Source organism: Toxotes jaculatrix, chromosome 3 (genome assembly GCF_017976425.1).
Source record: "Toxotes jaculatrix isolate fToxJac2 chromosome 3, fToxJac2.pri, whole genome shotgun sequence".
Classification (NCBI taxonomy): Eukaryota; Metazoa; Chordata; class Actinopteri; family Toxotidae; genus Toxotes; species Toxotes jaculatrix.
Window position 1 is genome coordinate 11,166,533 of NC_054396.1, and position 19,826 is coordinate 11,186,358.

At 41.1% G+C, this 19,826-nt stretch overlaps 1 protein-coding gene across 4 annotated transcripts in view; it reads right to left on the reverse strand.

Moving 5' to 3' along the window:
• Positions 1–13,235, reverse strand: part of dlgap4b (discs, large (Drosophila) homolog-associated protein 4b) — an 83,046-nt gene extending 69,811 nt beyond the window's left edge. For 3 of the 4 annotated variants that reach the window (XM_041034114.1, XM_041034118.1, XM_041034117.1), the window contains exon 1: positions 2,180–2,228. The gene's annotated coding sequence lies outside the window, so the exon portion shown is untranslated. Of the gene's footprint in view, positions 1–2,179; positions 2,229–13,151 lie in introns of those variants that run through there. The other variant, XM_041034115.1, reaches the window with a different exon arrangement.
• Positions 13,236–19,826: the final 6,591 nt, after the last annotated feature.

Here is a 19,826-nt window from a genome sequence, read left to right on the forward strand (position 1 = left end):
TGCATGTTGACAGTAAACTCACCTTGGCTTAAAAGCACAAACACTGAATGAAACCTATGTACAGCAGCTTCTCCTGCACATTTACAAACACTCCTTTGGCTCTGTCCTTTCTGTCTTACATACTGAGATGCTTTACATAAACAATGGCAGATAAATATATATACACTTTATCTAAGACCGACAGGGACAGCATGATTAACATGTATGTTTTTATAACAATAATCATTTGAATTTCAAATGAAATGTTTTATGCATATGCACTGCAGACACTTAACATTGTTAATTCAAATGTCATCAGTGCAGCTCAAGCCCACTGTTCACTGTCACCATATAAACTCAGAATATATACGAGGTATTTCAGTATCTAATTATTCCTAACATGGAATATGATGTATGTAGGTGATTCCTCTTATGGCCATTCATTTGTAAAAATGCATTTATATATACAGAATATTAACAGCCGTTAACAGTACTGCCTGAAACATGTGAGTCATCAGTTAAGTGAATTGCTGGATCAAATCCTGGGAGAGTACTGAAGGGTGCGCAGGGAGGAACTTTAAGTGTCCCAGTATGTAAATGAAAGATGTTTACATCATGCAAATTACTGTGACAGAATGTGCTTGTAAACTAAGTAGAGGTACTTTTATATGAAGTCAAATATGAGAGACATGCATTAGTTTTTGATAATGAGTATTGCTTGTGTATTTTTTTCTATAATGAAATAAAAAAACTGCCAGTGATGGTTTTGATTAAGTTTAAAATTTGTGAAAGCAACATTCAAAAGTGTAAAAGCGCCTCATTTACTGCAAAAATTTTATTGGTTAAAAATTTTAATGCTCCCATTGCTAAACATCAGGTATTCATTATGTAGAGCTACGCAGAAAATAAATGGATATCCAGTTAAAAAGGTGAAAAAGAGATTTTCTTTTCCACTAGGGTGTTCTTGTCCTCTTGCTCCCTACGGTGTAGGTTTTTTTTTTTAAATAAAATCGATCCAATCAATATTTGCAGAATTTGCTCAAAAATTTCTTAAAGGTTTTTTTTTTTTTGATTCTGAAAAAGTTAAGCTTTTAATCTGTTCACCCTTTGATGTTTTCAATATGCCCTGATGAATGGGTCACCGTTATGCAGGGCTACGTACGTGAAGCAGCTCAGTGGAGCAAAAAATCACTAATGCAACAGCTGCAGAGAGGATATTGATTTGTTTCTTTGAGTACAAAAACCAAGGAGGTACTATCAGTGTCACTGGAAATTTAACAAGGTACACAGTCACAGCTCCTCTCAGCACTCTTTCTTGGTTCTCCTTCGGCGCTTTCCACAAAAAAAAAAAAATTACACAAATGTTTAATTTGACTGTTGCCTCGTACAACTTAATTTCCCTTTGAAGTGCAAGAACTCTCAAGCTCATTTTAATTGGAGAGATGCAAAGGCAGAGGCTGTACTGTGAGTAAAGAATGCTGAGTTCCTTCATATGCTTGTCCGCTCCACAGTAGGATGGACAGTGTGCTCCCATGGATAGTATCGCAGAAGAGATTTGTTCTCAGAATGAAATTAATCCAGTGTGAACCAAGAGTCCAGAGTTGTACCTCAGGGAAGCCCCACAGAGGACACTCATGATGCTGAGCGTCGCGGCTATGTTCCATCAGTGCTTACTGCTCTGCAGGCAACATTGTGCATGCGTCTGCATGACAAAACATGCCCTTTCGTAGATGCAACAACACAACACTGGTACGCTTATTGTACTCATGTTACATTCAAGCTATTTAACATCAAATACACTGACATTTCTATTCTGATCAGTTTTTTGGCCCCTAGCACACAAAAGCCCTCTGAGATTTATTAGCCTGTACAAAGGACAACAAGTTCTGCCTCCCACAGCTTCATACTTGTTTTCTATTTGACAGCCGCATTCAGTCTAAATGCCCCGAAGATCCGCTGTAGTTCAATCTAGACAAGGTCAAGGCGTGCTGTCTTTCTGTAGCCCATGAGCTAATTCTCCTGGCAGTTAAGACGTTTCAGTGTATCCCACAACAACGTCAAGCAGGCCACTGTCTCATTAGCACTGGCTCTTTAGTCCTATTCACAACTGGGCAGAAGATGCTAACGAATGCATTCAACGAAAACAGAATATCACTGCCCTGAGGGCTGAGGAGAAAACAGAGGTCCAGAGATGCCGTACCTTATTGGTGGGAACTGCAGAGCTTGTTGCTGAGGTCAGAGAAGAAGAGGCTCAGAGAGGAAGAAATCCTGCAACACAGAGACGACTCATCAGGTTCAATCATCATAACAAACTATACACTTTATATCACAATGTACATCTTCTCCACAGAAAATGTGCTCAGGCTAAGTTGCTTTAAATTTAATGCCTACAAAGACGAAGTCAGTGGATTTTTAACTGGCCGACATAGTTTTGATTTGCGAGTATGGACATTATTATAGTGCTTTGATAATATGTTTCATTGTCTCCAAAACTGCTTATTGTCCTGACAACTTTTTCATTTATTTGGAAAATCAATTAGCGTTTTCGAGATAGGCTAACTGGCACATCTTGAGAGATAAAGCATTTCAATTAAAAGCCATAGATTAGATTAGAGAAAATGCTTCCTGAGGCAGCAAAACGCCAGGAAACCACATCATGAATCAGCAGAAACATTTATCCATGTAATACAAGTTTATAATATTGTTCACTAAAAGTAGAGTAAAAACAGGTAGGTACAGGTAGCCCTCTAAACTATTAGTTTGTCCTCAGAGGTGATATTCAGAGATTAGAGCACAAATAGACCTTCACTAAGATGCTAACATCTCCATCAACAGATGCTTAAACAGAACCATACTGCAGTGGTCTATAAGAGCAGTTTCAAGGCAAATGTCCCACAGACAGACAGCACAAAACAGGCCCTAATTTTAGGCTGCCTTTGCACTCTGTCATTAAATATTATAGGCTCCATCCATTGCAGCCTGGTGTGACGCACACACAACAGCAGACTATTTCCAGTGACAGTGTGTGACACAAGCAGAAATATCTAACTGATTATTTCCTGAGGAGGGCTGCTGTGGTTCAGCTGGACCTGATACACTGTAAAGGGACGTCCTCTGTTATTAAAGACTGAGTCTGTTCTGTAGTCTTTGTTTATTCTGATCTGATCACACATGGAGAAGTAGTGAGAAAATAGCATTCCACCGGTGATTAGCATTTCAAAGTCCAAATGTGACGTCGCCTCCTAAAAAGACGTCCAAATGTCAGAATTTGTATTAAAATGAAGAAGAGCATTGTTATTCTATAAGACAGCACCTTTGAGTTAGATAAACATAAAACTTCACTCATTCCATGTGGACAACTCATGCAATATTATGAAATCGGGGGACTGTTTTTATCATCAGTGATTAAGTATATTGTAATAGGAATGTAAATATATAAATGTATGTCAATACATGTTTTATTAGAACAATTTCAGCACTTCATGCATTTTTAGTTTTACTACACAGGCTTGTGTAGTAAAACTACAGTGTGAGTTCAATAAACATCCCACTGAGCTTATTAGCATACTTCCCAGCATGCATTTTATTTGGGTTAAATCTCTCCCGAAATCCTTTTATTATGAATGGTTACATGATGCAGACTTATCTTATCTGCATCTAAAATGAGTCATATTTGTTTTCCTGATAAATATGAAAACAATGCTGATGGTTCAAGCTCAACTCAAAGGATTAAAACATCTTGACTTTTTCGGGTTTCAACACAGTATTCTTGTTTGAAGTAAGTGAGCATTTCTGTTTATGAAAGTTTAAATAATGTGACAGCACATCAGAAAAACTTCACTTCAAAATAAGGCCCCTTTTTTTTGAAGGGCCTTACTTTTTCTTGCAGTGCATTGTCTTTGAACCTCTCAGTTATTTACATAAGAAGATGATGAGTTAATAATATTGCTGCATTGTGGAGACTTTTTCATTTGAGTGAGAGAAAGGTATTAATAAGAAGTTTCTGCCCAGTTGCTTTTATTATCTTCCTCCACATGGGGAGAATCCGTGATGATACCTGGATGTTTATTGAATGTGTGCCGCAGGTCCAGGACTGATCAGTGACCTAAACTGACCTTTACCTGACCTCTGCTTGATTAGAGAAGCTGGAGCTCCCTGGTGGTTTCAAGGCCTCGATGCAGGCTAAACATCTGACCTCGTACAGTCCGAGCATCATTTTGAGCTTCGCCACTGGGTTAATCTCTCATTATCCAGAGGTCAGCTGTGAGGTCCATGTGCCGCAAGTTCACTGTGATGATGTCTGCGCAGCAGTGAATGGGTTCATGTACCTACATTGTAACGGTATGTCTTTTTGAGTATCGGCATGTATGAGTGTGAGATTTAGATCTCCTCAGTCAATACTATTATAACTTCCTCTTTTATATGAGTAGGGCTCCCAGAAATCAAATGGAAAGCCTATTCACTGGGACATAAAGTGAGGCCTGCAGCATAATTGGCAGCCTGAAGAAATAATCGAATGAGTCTGTGGTATTCATGAGACAGGGAGCAGTAATGAGGTCTTTTTTTTCCCCACAGTAATATTACAAACTGCATAAACAAGACCAAGATGAACATCTTCGGGGGCCAAGATTTGTCAGCACTATTTCTAACACGCTCCACAATGTAGACTTAGATAAAAAGGTAAAGGCTTGTGACGTACAAATCACCATGTTTGTTCCTTGTAGAGGGCCAAACAAAAAATTAGGCTCCCAATCCTTTGTATATGTAGATATGCCTTTGTTTTAATTACACTGTAGTAATATGCGCGCTTCTGAGGGAGTCGTAGTCATACTGTTCAGACTGAGAGGGAATTAGATGTTTATACTGACCTACCAGACTTTATTTGGTGGGTTAGCATGAAGTATAGTCATTATTTGAGGTATACTGTGTTGATTATGTGAACTGTAATTTAAAAGCTTCCTGGTGCATCTACATTAAACAACAATTTAGTGTCAGGTCAGATGTGTTGACTATATCCTATTTTATTCTTTTAACAGGTAGGTCACAACTTAGCATTAGCTTTGTCAGTTTGCATTATTAGCTATGCAATAGTTACACCTGGCACTTTCTGTGCATAAATGTTTCGTAACAACTAATTTCTAAGTAAGAACCAGTTTGTGCGGTGCAACCCATCTTAACTCAGCAATGGCAAAATCTCCTTTAAACTTTGAACTTACTGAGATTTGACATAAAGGCTGTGAAAATGTTTCACAAGGAGGGAAAAGCATTGAACGTGAGAGAATAAGTACAACATATACTCCACAGGGTACCTTTGAATCTAAAGCAAAATGTTGCAGTACGATCCACTGTCAGTAACTCTGCCAGTGCTGTATTGATCCGTGAAAGTGTGCATAGCTTTGTTTTTTTTTCTGTGCTTTCAGTTCCCTGCCCACCTATGGTGCTTTCAGGGTCATCTGAGGTGGACAAAAAAAAAAAAAAAACATTCCAGAGATTACTGACTAGCGTAGACCCTCATGGCAGAGTTTGACTGCAGGCTTGATTTGTACGAGCTAAACTCGTGGCTGTTCCGATTTCTCTGGCCATCACTTGTGCCAACAGTAAAAGAAAGTGCTAACCGAGAGGCCTGAATGCAGCAGGGGCTCGTTGAAGCAACATTAGCCTAGCTCTCCTGTGACACACTTTCTGTTGTCTGAGCCACATCTAACTGTTCCCCTGCAGGCCATACAGCCTCTCTGCTGCTCATCAGCCACTTGTCTCTGTCTCTATCTTCCATTCATCCCTCCTTTCCTTCAGTTAACCTGCTGACTTCTTTGTTTTGCCACTCTAACTAATTGCTTTTTTATAAAGCGGGTGCACCCATCTCGTTTTATCCGTTTGATTTTTTTCTTTCCTTCTGTCTTTTTTTGCTAACACTCGCAGTCTATTACTCACAATCCTGCTTTGATCTGACTGACCAAACAAAAAAAATTCCACCTTAATCCTGCTGGGTTTTTTTTCCACACTCACATGACAAAAGGCATAAAACAAACAGTAACTGCACCACTGAGATATCAATGCGATGAAGTCTATTTTCAGAAAAACAAACATGCCATCATATTCCTGTCCCTCCCTCCTGCTCTCTTACAGTATGTGCTCTTACACACAAATGGGTACAGTGCTGTATCACATATCTGCACGTTGTCATCTGTTTCCATTTCCCAGCAGGGCCCTTTATAAAAGTAGTCAGACTCAGGCAGCGCAGCAAGGGAATAGTGCCCCCATAATCCACTCGGGATGTGGAGGATTTACCCAGTGTCCCTCTCTTCTCTCCTATCAGTGACAGGAGTATAGCTTCAGCAAGGGTGCTCAAAGGTAACCAGTTGGCGAGAGCCACAGTGGTGGGTCACGGCTAGGTGAAGCCGATGATAAAAACCACGCAGGCACCAGATGTGATACATGAGGACAGTCACCTTCCAAAGTGTTTTGGAAAGCACCGTGGGAGAAGCTCAAGGGTGAACTCTTTGTGTCAGAGTGTGATTAAATTAAGGGATGGTTGAAAAGGCAGTGCCAAGGACTTGGTCGATATTTCATATCACCCCGCAGATATTTCATCAGCTTCTCTATTTACAGAAGCAGTGACAGCTACTCAACAACCTCACATATTTTCACACACACACACACACACACACACACACTCTTTTATATTCCCACTTGATAACTACCTTGTAATTACAACACTTAATACGCACACAGTGACATGTTTGTGTCAGCGAACCTCATTTCTTCAAAACAGCAACATTCACTTTGCTCTTGCAGGATGCGAACCTCAGGTCAGAGTTCACTCAGTGCTCCTTCGCCCTCTCTGTTGTAAGATCCCATAATGAGTCATCCCTATTGTGGTCAGATATCTTACTGGCCATTGTTACAGTGAAACTGAAGCGGACTCCAGGGGGAACACTGAGAGAGACGCACTTTAGTTTAGCTTTGCTCTGCGAGTGCTACTTTCTTGCTCTACTTCCTGCTCCACTTTATGTCCCCTATAAGTTTATCTTGCTCTGGCATACTTTACTTCTTTAACTAGTCCATCACTGCTGACAAACGTCCATGCTGTGAAAAGCAGTAATAGGCAAAAAGATATGTTTAGTCATCTCAAAAATTTGGCCAAAAGAATTTCAAATGACGCTACAACATTATGGGGGCGATTAGGTCATTAAAAATATAATGTACTGTAGATGCATACAACACATGATAAAAAAATCAAACTTTAAATTTGTGTTTTTAGTTATGCTAACAGAGTGGCTCCTGGGGTGGCAAGGTGAGTGGGCCGGTCAGTCGGTCCACCAAACCAGACTGAAATATCTCAACAACAATTAGATGGATTGTCATGAAATCTCTCAGTGGTTTTTCCCAGACCACCATGAGGATGACATTTCTGGTTGTGAGACGAATATCTCAACAACTATGGATTGCCAAGAATATTGTGCACCCATTCCTATTACTCTCAGGGTGAACTGCTAGAATCCCGTACTGTATTTTGACCCACTGCACCTGTGCAGCAGAATAATGGAAAACTGGAAACACTATACTATCAGTTGTATGGTGTATATGGAATTCAACTACTTATTATGCTGATAATATAAGATTCTGTCTCTGCCCATGTTTTATGGGCTCACAGGTCAGTAAAAGATCACGTTTAATTTCTAATCAATGTAAACCTATTATTGGCTAGTGAACAATAACTCACTACAATGATCGTTTTGACATTATACCCGTAAATAACTTGAAAGTATCGACCATCTCTGTGGGTGCAGCGTCCCTCCTCTGATCTCTGATTGCCCCCAGGAACCTCCTTGTCATGGTAACAACCCCTAAGGACCACCAGTGTGGCAACAGCTGTAGTCGTAGCAACAGTTGGCTAGTGAAGCTCTTTCACACAGAGAAAAAGGACGAGGGAAGGAGCAAGAGAGGGCAAGAGGCCCTCTGTCATCAGCAGTCAGACAGGATATATACATCTGTGTCTGGTGCACCTCCTCTCAGTCCATTCATCCATCCAGCCACTCATTCATCTGTCATCCATTTTTTCTTCCCTAGGTCCATCTGTCTCTTGCCCACTGTCCCCTCTGTATGTTACTGCCTCATTTTCAATAGATAATTAACTGCTTAATGTTCTCCTCACGCAAATGGATTTTCAGAGTCATAAATACACAGATCGTTACCATCATCACAATTATTATCATCTCTCTCTCTCTCTCTCTCTCTCTCTCTCTGTCTTTTCCATACTCTCCAGTTCATCACGCAACACTGGCTGAATCCTGACAACTCCAGCAGCCATCCGTCCAAAAACAAAGCACAAAAATTATGTTTTCAACCCCTTCCATCAAACCATTTTTCACTCATCCACCCTTATGATTCTTTCATTCTCATATTTTCCGCCCATCCATCTTTCTGTAATGCACACTATCATTTTCTCCTCATATCCATTCACCCCTCTCAATGTTTCTACCTTTCCTTCCCTCACACTATCATTTACTCTTCCATATTGTACCTACTCTGTCTCACCCATCAGTCTTCAGTTATAACCTTCTCCCTCTTGCTCTGTCTCTCCATCAGCACCTCCCCCTTGGGCTCTGAGTGGCCCATGTTCCCCCATGAGCTGAGAGCGCCTGAAATATTGATGTCCCCAGGCGAGGGCCACCTCCAGCACACTCTGCAGGAGGTACAGACCAGTACCTCAGTCAGGTAGAGTCAGAGCGAGTGAATTTCAGGGAGCAGGACAGGTGTGCCATGGCAGACGGGGGAGAGATGGAGTGAAGCAAATGAGGAGAAATGATGGAAGTATGTGTGTGTTAGGACGGTTTGTAAAAACCAGGTTACCCCAGCTGCCAGCTGGCCCTCTTCACATGTATCCGGTGATTTGCTCCCAGGTGATCTGGAGCTTCATCCAAAGAAAGGCCTGTGTGTATGGACTTTTCTTTTTTTTTTTTCCCCATACAGCGTTCGCTTAACATGTTTCGCTCAGATTAGCTTTAACACAAGCCTGAGGTTTGCTTAACAGAGCTGTTTGTTTATGCACCCCTCCCCCTAGCCTGCTCTTCTTTCCTGTTGCTTTCCACCATCTTCCTCCATCTCTCTTGACATCTCTCTCCCCCACAGCCAAACCCTTCATTTTCTTCCCTTCTCATTTTCTGCCTGTTCGTCACACTTCTCTTGGTGTAAAAATTTGCAAAATATTTCTATATTGTAAGAAGATGGCTTCCTCGTTGTTCTCTGGGTGACTTTCCCCTTCTGGTGAAGGTGACCTTGCCAAAGAGACCCATAAGAATCACCATGGAGACAGCATCCATATTGGTGATGCTTATGGAGAGAGAGGGGGAAGGAGGGTTACGAAGAAAGGGAGAAGGAATGAGAGAGCAATGGTGTGAAGGCAGTTTTACCACAGAGCTTATTTTCTCCAGTTCCTGATTCATGGTTCCATCACTCTGGTTTAGATTACTATAATATTGCCTCCCTCTATATTTTTCTCTCTGTTTCTCTCTGTCTCTGTCTGTTTTTTTTTTTTTTGCCTTGAACCTAGGGCTAAAACATAAAAAGCTGTCCTCTTTAAAAAAAAGAGAGATTAGATCAGATGTGAAACAGTGTGTTACGCTTTCATTTCCCTAAACCTTTTTATTGTTTCACAGCGTCTGTAAGTCTAATTTGCACGGTGAAATAGGGCACTCTTCATCCACAGTGCTGACTTGGCCAAAGTAGAAATCTGTTCTCCCTACAATTCAATTTAACACCTGAACACTGGTAGCAAATAAAGGATGCTGAAACAAGGCATCACTGTCATAAAGCATGTCCAGAAGCAGTCGATTTAGATGAATAAACTAAAAACACAATCACAGGGCAAAATATGGCAGTTCCACACATCTGTGTATTTGTACTGTGAGTGTTCGATTTCATCAAAATAAAACTGGCAACAAGTTAATACATTCTCCTTCATCTCCATGTGGTTAACCAAATCAGATTCCCTGTCCTTTTAAAGCTTGTTTATAGTGGGAGAAAGGTGGATTTTCGACCTTGTTAAGCACTAGCAGATTGCAGACTTGATCAAAAATTGATGAAGTGAGAAAAAACTAAAAGTGCTGAGGTTTCTACAGCTTAGGTTTGTGCTATTTCTTTTTAAAGTTAACTTTTGCTACTCCCACATATTCTGTAGGTGCAGTTAGCATAGCCATGGATTTTTCCAAGCCCATTACATTCACAATCAGGTCACGCAAGGTCTCAGTTGAATATTGTTCTGATTAAATTTGTCATTATTTTTAAATGGTTAGAGCTTGTCTAATTAATTTCACACCCTGGCTTTGGAGTTGAAGCTGAATGCCTTACAGGGCAGATAACTTTGATCCAGCTCTGGATATTATGGCTTCAGAATGCAGCATTGTAAAGTGTAGGAAAACCTCATCCATAAGACTAAGACAGAAAGGAAATATCAGCTTCCTTCCTCATGTTGCAGTCTCAATGTGACAACACTGTCCTGTGCTTCCATGTAGTAGAAGGTCAGGAGATAAACAGGAAAGTTGGCTGAAACCTTCAGGAAGCCATTTGGTTGAGCAGAAAAAGAAAACATGGTTTCTTTTCTGGCCCTCAGTTGTTGTGTATGTGAGATGCAATCAGGCCTGCAATGCGTCACTCACACAGCCGCAGGCAGAGACATTCACAGCTGCCTGTCAAAATTAGGGCCACCCTACTTTCTCTGGGCACTGATTCTAAATGTAAACGTGGACGTGTAACATTTGAGCATAAATACTTCATCCGTTTTCTCCTGAATTCAAGAGAGCTACAGGCAGGGTTTGATCTGCGTCGGGGCTCTCAGTGCAGCTGAGAGTTTGGGTCTTCTGTATCACACACTGAGGAGAATACATCTGCATCTTGAGTGAACCACTGTAGTATAAAATTTACCATGGATGGAACTATGCTGACTATTCTCATGTTATTTACTGTGGTGGTTGGGAAACAAAAAGTATTCTAACCATCTGTAGTAACACATCATAGTTTGCACATACTGTGTCCAAACGTACAGGCTGGTCATGGTAAAAGAAGAAAGTGAAATAAATAAAAAAGAACAGAGGTAACAAAAAAAGAAAGATGAAAAAAAACGTGTTAAATTAATTTTTAATAAACTATTTGGAGTAGAAGACCTGCTGCGGCTTTCTCTTCCACTGACTCCCTACAGTGCATAAAAAACTTGCAAGCTGCTGAATTTCAGTTTGAATTTTGCAGAAGAGAACAAAGTGTTTGCCTTAGAATCATTGTGGACCATATTAATAGACTTTCAAACAAAGAAAAATCAGACTGCGGAAAGTTTCCTCCCTCTGCCAGCTGGTTATATAGATAGAAATAATTGCAATGCTTTATATATTAGATGATATGTACAGTATATATTATTAATAGTATGCTCCATACACAATTGATTTATTTGGCCACTTGAAGGGAGCAGAATGAGTTGCGAACATAGCACTGATTTACTGTCTCCTCATAAAGTTGATGGCAAAGTGTTAGCAAAGCGTTGGCCATTTACACATTCCAGCAGACACGGAGCAGCGTTAACATTCATTTGGAGTCGTGTTTGTTTCCACCTGACAAATGTAGCTGGGTGATAATTCTCTATGGGTTTGTGTCTCTACAAGGACAGCTGTCACACTCACACATGAATGCGACGTTAAAATAAAACTATTGATCAGCGCAGCTTTAAATCATAAAATTCATAGTGGAATATTTCATTGTCTGCACAGTTGATAACTGGGTTTATTTTTTACAAATACGACTTTGCAGTGCAAAATAAATCTATTCTTTGGCGGCTTGGCAAACAGCGGGTGGCTTCATGTGCCAAGAATAACTTGTTGTGTGAGTTTGTGTGCAAGCATGTGTGTGTACACAGTGACCGTGTATGAGGGCTTACTTGTGTCTGTTTGAGCACATGTCTGTTCTCGAAAATGGCTGGCCTGTGCCAGCGCTGAATGAGAGCAGTGTGGCTGAAACAACCTGTTTTCCAGCAGCTAACTGTGGAGAACTAGATGGATGGATGCAACTTTGTCTCTCTATCCCGTCATTGATAAAGAGCATTAGAGGGCACTCGGCAGAGAGGGAGCGAGGAAGGCGGACACAGATAGTAGAAATGGCAGCAAGGAGGAGGTAAGAGGGGAGAGTGAGGGAGGTGAGGGGAGAGTGAGCGAGGTGAGCGGAGAGTGAGCAAGGTGAGCGGAGAGCAACTCCAAGCAGAGAGTTTGACAGAGGGAGACAAAGTAGGAAAGTTTTGACATGAGGACATGGCAGTGGTTGTCTCTTGGCCAGGAGAATGTTCCTTTTCACTTCAACCAAACTGATCCTGAAACAGTCCCACAACAGAACATAACGCAGATACAGTATACAGATGCACCGCACTCGACACACATGTAAACACACTCGGACAAATTATTCTAAGCTCTTCACAGCACTATTAGCTATGAAATCTCCTCACAATCCGGTTATTAGAGTAAAACCTTTACAACAAGTTAAATTCTTAATGAGTCTAATTAAAATTCAAAACAGCAAAGTGTGATTAGCGTGACTGTGCTAAGTTATTGAGCTCTTAACAGTGTGCTGTGAGGATTTGTTTACCATGAAGGCAGTTTGTACAGAACAAAATAAGGCTAAAGCAAATACCAGTAATTATAATGTTACTATCATTAAATATAAGTAAGACTCATTCAGCAGTTAATGGGGGAGTTAGGGGGATAATATAAGAAACCTTCTGTATGTGATTAAAAAACCAGTCAACAAGCTGGTTCTTTTACATGTACACTGTGAAGCCACTCTCTGGAACTGTGTAACACTGTATTGTTGGTCATACATAATATATATAGAACATCCATAGTAAAAATAGAGAAAGTAGAAAATAAAAAGAAACAAAACAAAACATGAATTTGTATTTTACACTCAAATTCATGCACGCACAAAGTTGCCAAACCTTGTTTTGAGTTGTTTTGACTTAAGGCACATGCATAATTTAGCAGGTTTGTTGTGGAGGTGTAAACTATGCAAACACAGAAATTAGCATGAAAAGAACAAAACCGGGCCTGGGGCGCACGAAATTATAATTACATGGAATTAGCTGCACAGACTCTTAATGTTTGAAAAAGTTAACCTGAGGATATTAAAAACAGGCAAACCTGCAAACGCTCCTCTCAGCGATCCACCTCAGCCTCCTGTCACTTCATGTTTCTGCTTTGTAAAAGTCACGTGGTGTGATTATAACACACAACAGGGCAGAAGATAATACTTCATCATGCTGTACAGCTGCTGTGAAAAATGGACAGAAATAGCTGCTCACCTTGAAATACCACATGGGTCAGTTTAGGAAATCTGAGCTACAGAGGGAAAACATCTAAAGAGGAAACGCGATGTCCTGGATGTGGCCCCTCGTCTCACGTCCTCATTGCTCACACGTGACGTTATTCAGGGTGAAAAGCCAGTAACATCACTGCCTCGTTGTCACCAAAAAGTTCGTCAGCCGCATTTAAACAACAAATTTCCATAAACGCATAATACTTCATACATCACCTAATGAGGTCAGAACTCGATGAACTGAATGAAGCTGACTAACATGCTTACAGCACAGCCCTGCTTCAGTAGTAGCAGCACGGTGAAGTCTAATAAGCTGAATGGGTCCCAGCGTGACCTCTCGGAGACCTCTGTGCTCGGATAAGGTTCTGGTCAGCCGGAGTACTGTTTTGATGAGTGAGGGCTACAGCTGGCATGTTGCATTAGCACACTTATGAGTAGACACAGGAGGGTGAATGAGGTCAGGCTTATCAGGCAAATGGATTTTTGGACTTTGTGAGGTACACTAAAAGCATCTGAATAAAGCTACCTTCGCTATTATTAGTAACTTTAAAAATTTTTTTTGGTATTTGACATTTCAAATGTTCCAGTGCAAGTGATTAAAAAATGAAAAAAAAAAAAAAAAAGTAATAAAATAATAATAAAATAGTCTGATATTTATCCAGCAAAGAACAGAGCCGCTCACAACACAATGACTGTACAGCAATCGCACACTTCAGCTGTCATACTCAGACCTGCAGCAAAGCACTTTGCACATTCATGGTTACTGTGGCTGAGATGCTTTTGTCACTGAGAGGAACAGTCAACACCTAAGTCTCACAGGCATTTTTCAAAGGCCAACAGATTTGCAGATCTGATATTCTGGGAGAGCTGTGCCGGGGTCGGATTAGACCTTGAGAATTAAACAGCTTCTTTCTCCTGAAATATTACAAAAAATATGTTTAAAAAAAATAAAGCCTATGATGTGGACTGAATGAAATGTGAAGTAACAACTTATGCAAATTATATGACAATGTTTATTATTCATCAGGAAGCGTGTATATGTGCCTGTGCGTGCGTACTAATCTAAACGAGCCATTAGTCAGTTTTGTCTTTGCACAACATCGCTACCTGGTACTTTATGTTTCTGCCACACATTTCCAGGACACATTTCTACCTCGCCTCTGTAGTGTCAGTCCTGCAAACTGAAGTGAGCTATTATCTCCAAGCATGGGCAACCCCTGAGGGATTAACCGCCAATCCTTCTTAAATCTGCCCTCATCGTAAAAAACAAGACACCAGCTCTTGCAGGGATACTGTTGGTGCAGCACAAACATTTATAATAATACCAACAGGCACTGTCAGGACCCCATCACTATCAACTATCAACGGCCTAGCTAGCTCTACCCTAGGGTTCAAATGTCAGACTGTCACTGCGATTTGCTAATCCTGTTGCAGATGTCACGCTGAGAAGTTGTGAGCTTCCTCTTCTGTTGTTGTGTGGAGTTTGCTTTTAGTGTGTTGCTTGTCTCCTCAAGAGATTATTCTTCCTTTAATCATTTTTAAATTAGAACCAACGGATCCGCTGTAATAGATCAACTAGACAGGACAAAAAGGGACTAAAAACTAGATGAGCCTCAGTCAAGAATTTCACAGCGCTTTTCTCTCCTTTGCGTATTTATCGTAAATGTCTCCAGGTATGGCAGTGTATGCCAGTTGAGACTGCTCTGTGGTCTTCATGCAAAATAGTGCATGAAATCCTGCAGGAGAAAAAAACAGGTTTTGGTGGCATGAGGCACATCAGTGTTAACAGTATAAATATTCTCCTAAGCAATCGTCACTGCCATGATAATACTCCTGTTCCCATTTTCAAATGCTAGAGAAATAAGCTGAAATAACCCTTGAAGACCTGAGGCATCCGCTTAAAAAAATTCTACTGAGGGTTTTCTGAAAAACCTGTATTGTCAGCACTGACTAAAACCTCTATTTCTCAGTCTCTGACGCAGATAGAAACATGGAATAAAAGCCCAAAACATACATAAAACATCCTTAAAAATCCTAACATAAAAATAAAAATAAAAATCAACAAGTGAACTGAAAGTCCTCATCATATGAAACGCACTTATGTTGCATCCGACTCTAAAGGGATTCAAATACACAAGCTGCACGCGGTCTTAACTTGAAGATGACAGATTAATCAAGGACAACTGATACAGTTCATGCCCATATAAGAATCAGCAGCTTGTTGAAAACCATACAACTCCCACATGTTCCAACCCATTGCCAATGGCTGAGTAAAGCTAGAGCCGGCATAGAGACGAAATCTGACGGTTCCTTGTGTTGTCAGGACATGGCGCAGGTCATTATATAGGTCAAAAACAAGGACAGTGGCAGCAGCGGGAGGGGGATGGAGAAAGAGGGGTGAGGGGGCAGAGAAAGAGAGAAGGGAGGAAGAGGAGCAGGGAGAGCAGTGCAATAGGAACAAAGGAGGAAAAAAGCAATAGCATTAAAAGAGACAGAAGCTGACCTCGGAGCACCCCGGCATTAGCTTGCTCAGAGGAGAGCATGGATTTGAACAAATCAAAGCTTTCCACTTCAAAATAATCCACATTTGATAGCTTCCTATCAGCCAAATTGGGACATACCTGTCAAAAGCCCCACCGTCAGACACAGATGTACATACTCTGTGCATCACGGCAAGGACATACATGTAAACATGCAACTGTACTGGTGTCTCTACTCTTCCCTCTTGCACACACACACAAACTAGACGCTGCCTTTCCATCACCAGAATGGTAACACTTCACCAACATGCTCTCACACCTCTTCCTATTCTCTTCTTAAAAAAACACCTGCCGCTCTGTCAGGGCTGCAGATTAACTGAAGAACAGTTTCCTCCTCAAGTCAATTTTACCGAGGTAGCGACGAAATAGCCGGGCTATTTTTGGCCCCTGAGTATGTGTGTGTGCGTGTGTGTCTGTCCTCGTGTGTGTACATCCGTATGTGTGAATGCAGTGACCACGTGTGGCAACTTCTACAGTCAAGACAACTGCACACTACAGCTCTATCTCCATATCCTTCCTCATCCGTGGAGCATTTTATTACTTTTCTTCATCCATTACTTGTCATCCTCAAGCATCATTGATATTTCTTCCTCTCCTCTCCTCTCACCTCCCCTCTCCTCTCCTCTCCTCTCCTCTCCTCCCCTCTCCTCCCCTCTCCTCTCCTCTCCTCATCGGAGCACCAGTCCCATTTCCACTGACAGCGGTGCTGGCAATTAGGTCAGCATTCGGCCTATTTAAAGCATGAAGAACTCAGGGCCTAGATTTGCTCTGTCACTTAAGAACATCAAAGGCGGCGATAAGTCACACATAAGCGACATGTACGAAAAGCTTTGGAGACAAAAGCATCAAAACAGGTCTAATCCAAGGAGGTGTGTCACAAAGCGCACTTTGTGTTGTACTTTCAAAGAGGTCGAGCGAGATTTTGCATCAAATATGCATGGGCTCGTGTGGCCGGCTAACGGCCCTGGACAAGTGCAAAGTGTACTGCCGCTGTGAAGGTCAGGATTCTCTTATAGCATCTTTGACACACACAGTGAGCGTCCAGATGGCTCAGCAGACCCTGTCACATGTATTTACTTGCAATATCACATAGTGAGAATTCTGCTTATGACCTTGGTCACACGACACGACCTGTGAGTTGGTAAATAAGTCAGTGGATTGACTGAAGCACTAAGCCCCGGCAGCCTGAGAGAGATGATTACCACTTGTGTCATTGATCCTCAAACAGTGGAGTGACCTAATGTTTCAACACTGTCCAAAACATTACCACTTCAAGCCCTGCAAGACTCATTCATACACAAACAGCTGCTGTATGTAAATGTACTGTTGCATGCATTTGTAAGCACTATTCAAACATTTAGTAAATGCTTCATTGCACACTATGATTTAACATTTAAAGAGCTCATTCATGTACAGTATTTACCAGCGATTGCAATTTCTGCTATGAAGACACTTTTTATATTAATTACAACTGTGTTTTTTTATATTGTCATTCACTATCTGTTTACACACCAGTCTTCACTAATCGGTGCTCATGGGAATATATCATAATAACACTTACACTGACAAGCACTTTATTAGGAACACCATACTAATACTCGGTTGTTCCTCCCTTTGCTCTCAAACAAGCCTCAGATCTTTGTGGCAGGGATTCATCAAGATGCTTGAAATATTCCTTTGAGTGATTCTGGTCCATGTTCACATGACTGCATCACATCACAATTTCTGCAGCTTTGTCAGCGGCACATTCGGGCTGCCAATCTCCTGTTCTACCACATCCCAAAGGTGTCCTACTGGATTCAGATCTGGTGCCTGGGGAGACCGCTGAAGGACACTGAACTCACTGTCATATTCATGAAACCAGTTTGAGGCGATTCTTTGCTTTTTTTCCATGGAGCATTATCACTAATCAAGAACAACTCCCAGTATATTTTATTAAGATGTTAATTAGCTTAAAATTCCACCGCACCACATTGTGACCGCGTGACTCAGTAATTGATTCACTCCCTTTGGGGATTTAATGAGATGAATTTACTGGTCATTACGCTACTGTTGGATACTTTAATGCTCCACTTGTCAGCGGTCAGGCCAAAAAGTTATATTTTATTACTACATTATACAATTCTTTTTTTTTTTTTTTTTTTTTACAGTATTAAAGAATTTTATTTTGAATCCAGTGCAGCCTCTGTAGCCAAGGACTGTAGAGCAAGATACATGAGAATCACTGCCTGGGAATTCACTTCAGGGTAAGCACTTGTCACCACAGGAGGAGGAAGATACATGTCTGTCAGTACGAAACATCCTTAAGGCGACAATGACCATCTTGTTACAGGCAGTACCATCTTGGAATAGTGTTCCAAGGTGATAAGCACGAGTGCCTCAAGTGTTATGTGGAGGAATATGTTTCTCTTTGCTACTTTATCGGTCAACAAGCTATTCAACATCTATTTTTCTTCATTTATTCTGTTCTTATTTATTCATTTCAGCTCTCACTGTTTACAGTAAAGATTCTCAGGGGAGCTTCTTGATCTTTACGAAAGCATTAGGTGTGACCTCTGTTTTCCTTTAGTGTAGCTCTCACGGGGCCCTACAGACCAACACAACCCGGGTTTCCCTCCAGTGCTTTGTCATTGTGAGTCACTAACACACAAACCTGACCAGCCTCGTGTAGGCTTTTGCTTGTTTACTGTCTGTTCTCAGCCAGTTGGACAGTGGGCTGGTCTATCATTTTAGGTCTTTGGACTGAAATATCTCAACAGCTATTGGATGGATTGCCATGAAATTTGGTACAGACTTTCTTGTCCCCCTTAGGCTGAATCTACCTGCCCCTCCCTACAAAGGTTTATGACTAGATCACTGGAAAACCAATGACAGTCCCTTCCATTAAAGAATCTTTGTCTTGTTGAGAGGAAAGAGAAACAAAACACACACCAGTGAAACATAAAACTGACACAAAAACACAAATCATTGTATACACGCGCCGCACACAGGCTAACAAGACCCCCCAAGGCAAGGAGCTCAGTCAGCTGAAGCTGTTATTCACACTAAGTGCTGTAGTGCATTCACTGTTGCTGTCCTTCTGAAATCAATTGATTTGTCACGCTAGTGATTCCCTCAACCAATTTATCACTCTTTTTTTTTTTTTTTTGTTAGCCCGTCACAGTCAGCGAACAATGGTAGGCGCCATTGACGAGACACGGGGCATGACTACTGGCTAGACAGACAGAGACCACCAGCCGCGCACCAATACGGATCCCAAGCACCAGTACTACATCGCTGCGTTATTCCCGTCCCCAGTTTAAATGCATTCACATGACGTGCGTTCAGCATGATGGCACTGATGAGCGAAACGCAGAATGATTCAGCATAAGCACAGTCATTTATAAAGATTACAGTCCTCTGCCCCGAAAGCCATTTGTCTGTTTTTGTTTCATTGTATAAACAAATGCTCATGTTCAAACATGATTTCATTCTAATCTGTAATGGCATTAACTTATATAGGCCAGATTCAGGCTGGCTGTATGCAGCTGGTGCGCCTGCAAAGCCCACACATACAATGAACACAGAAAAAAAAGAAAAAAACAGGTCATGGGCTCTTAATATGGAGGTTACATGATTCATATGATAGCAACAATAGAATACACTGACATGACTAACAATATTGGAGATGTCTGGCAGTCACATAAAGAAAGACTGAATGCATTTTTATCAGAGTGATTCATTTTAACTGGGCCTCTCTATCACTCTGATCAGTGGAGCCCGTTTAAAATTAGTCACCACAGAGCTTGTTATTGTCAGTGTAAAACATAAAGCACAGATCATGCAGCACTTAAAAGGTTAATGATCTGCACTGCACTGATACTCTCTTCTCCTGCACACATATAATATCCTATTTAGTATGCAGCACATTGTATGACAACACATTTAATGGCACGGATTTCTCAAAAGCCAAGGCCTTTG